The 2,800-nt window shown below is 32.8% G+C and overlaps 1 protein-coding gene across 1 annotated transcript in view; it reads left to right on the forward strand.

Annotated features, from left to right (window-relative positions):
* Positions 1–1,876: 1,876 nt before the first annotated feature.
* The window catches only part of LOC110024392 (ubiquitin-conjugating enzyme E2 5A-like), a gene marked incomplete in the record, with an annotated part of 3,981 nt that continues 3,057 nt past the window's right edge, over positions 1,877–2,800 (forward strand). Inside the window, 1 exon segment of the mRNA XM_020724325.1 lies at positions 1,877–1,958.

Below are 2,800 nucleotides of genomic sequence, written 5' to 3' on the forward strand. Positions count from 1 at the left end.
CTCACTAGGGGCACGTGCATTGTTGCCCATATCAACGACACCCCCAAACATTTGATCCAACATCTTCTCCAACTTAGGATCAAATCAAGTTATTTTAAATTTCTTTGCATCGATGTACAAATTCATAACATCTATTTCGATTTAAAAATAATATGAAATTGACCAAATTAGAGGACATGTCAAAAATGCTTATCGCAAGTCTTTCTGCCGTCCCCATCGAAAGCATCAATGTTTCGTTTCACCGGATCCCACCCTAGGCCCGTTGATCCTTATTTCAATTCCTTCCAAAATTTTCAATAATTCTTGAGTTGGTCTCACTTGTTCTTTAATTGTATTATATCGTACTCTCTGCCTATACTTTTCTTGAATTTTCTGATAATATTTTGTCAACATTTCTTGTTGAAATAAGTTGCATGTTTGTTTCTCAGATCGATCTCCTTAGCCAAATATCACAAAATATTATTTTTATTTCTTTGTCTCATATTGCGGGTGTTTCATTCTCTTTGGTTTTAACAATTGTATTATTATGACAAAAAATCTAGGCGTACCATCCTCTTTGGTATTACTTTTTTTGAAATAGGTTGCATGCCTGTTTCGAACGGATATCCTACACTCGCGATATCAAAAATTGATGCCAACGTTATAATCAAGTTATTAGATTATAGAAGTGATATTACTTACCATAAAGACAATTATATCATAAACAGAGGATCACTATAACACCTTAACTTATACTTTGCATTAAATATTAGGTAATTCTATCAAATGCTTTGTTAGGTTGGTTGAATAGTCAGTGCTACCTCACAACATGCCAAAACTCATCTCCTCTTAGTCTTGTTGGAAGTGGAGGAGGGCCAACACAATTGAGTTCTTACTAAAAAAAATTACAACTATATGCATTTACATATGTTGTGAATTATTAAACTCACTAGACACACCAACAAGATAATAACACTTAAGGTCTAGGTGCATAGAGAGAGGGAGAGAACATTGAAGGTTTAGAGAATGAGGCTAGGCTCATATTATTTCTCCTTTTTGTAACATGACTCATGATATGCATTCACATTTTGGACTTTCATTTATGTACAGTGGTGCATATTCATGCATGAAAATAAAAAAAATATATATATTATAATTAAGTTACCTGATGAAGTTAATATCAAGACAACATGCAACATTGTACCGCCTCATGCCGCTTAAATGATCTTATAATACGTTCAAAAATTGACCGACAAGATAATTTAATGAATTAACATGGTACAAATTGTTTTGAGGCCTAATTAGCCACAAATAGGGCCCAAGTTGGTGTTGGATGCACCTATGTTCCATGGTCGTCATTAGGGCATGAGCCAGTCACCTATGCAACATCTGAAAACGTAACAAGCTATCATATTGGTATTCAAAGGTGTCATAATAATAACATTTATCTCATAACTAAGATTTAAATTTTAAAGATATTGATAAAACCTATTAAAATTTAAGGAACAAAAGTATAAAATAGTAATTAGTATTTAAAAAAAATGGGACGGTTACATATAAACCATTCAAAACATTGATTTTTACAAATCAATCACCCAGGTGATCTTTTTGAACTGCCAAACTAATGTTCTTACGCTCGCCACGATAGAACTATTGAGAATTTGATAAAAATGAAAAACATTGGTCGGGGTTTTACCATAAATTTTGTTATTTGAGCTAAATTTAAAAAAATCGATGAAATATGATGGTTGGTTTGTAAATAGCAAGTTTCGGATGGTCCAAATGTAATTGCCCCTTTTAAGGGTATGCAATTCGCACACGTGTATGGAAAAACGTAATAATTGGGCAAGTTGTTTTTAAATGCTTAAAATTAGCTTAAAAATAGAATTCCTCCGCGGTTATGAATTGAATGCAAGACTCGAAATACGAAGACACGGCGCGAGGAACTGCGGCATTATCGTTCGAGGAAGATTTTTGAGGTTGGATTTTGTCTGCATTTGTTGAATGTTGGTCGTAGAGTTTTATTTTATTGTTTCGATTATAAGATTTTAATGATTGATGATATTTTTTTTTTTTGAAATTTTACTCGATTCGTCGTAAACTTTAGTTTTCTCGTGTCGATTTGTGGGGTTTCAAAAACCAAATACATAAATAATTAAATAAATCCAACGCTCAATTTAATCTAATTTTTTTCGTGTTTTATCTTTCTCTTCCCTCATTTCCTCATTTCAACAACGTAGATCCAAATCTAGTAAATCTAATTGCAAGCCGAATTTATTCCACCGTCTCTTCCTTGGCAGAATCGGGCCGATAAATCCAAATTTGTCGGATTTGATAAATTCTATTTAACACAAAGCCAAAGTTGCCGCCAAACACCGTCTTAGAGCTTCAATGATTCATGATAATTTTGGTGAAATTATGTTGGTTTCATCACAGTAGTTTGTTTTGATTCGTAGAGTTTCGAGCATAGACGATAATTTTGGTAAAATTCTGTTGATTTCTTGTTGTATTTGTCGGAATCATGTTATTGATTGATGATTAAAGCTCTGATTGCTTGATTTTTCTTATAAATATGGCTCTTATTTTCTTGTGATAGACAGTGATTGCAGTATGTTCCCTGATATCTTCATGGCTGAGAGGAGGATTCAGAAGGACTTGAAGGACTTGGCAACATCAGGCAGCTATGGTTTGTTTTTCATTGCTTAATTCTTCTGTATTTTCTATTATTTCTTTTTTAACCTTTACTTGCTACAGTTGATGTAAAATACACAATTTTTTTTGTAAATAAATCATGTAAATCCCTAATTAGTAAATCTCGGAA

The sequence above is a fragment of the Phalaenopsis equestris genome, unplaced genomic scaffold (genome assembly GCF_001263595.1).
Source record: "Phalaenopsis equestris unplaced genomic scaffold, ASM126359v1 Scaffold000255, whole genome shotgun sequence".
Classification (NCBI taxonomy): domain Eukaryota; kingdom Viridiplantae; phylum Streptophyta; class Magnoliopsida; order Asparagales; family Orchidaceae; genus Phalaenopsis; species Phalaenopsis equestris.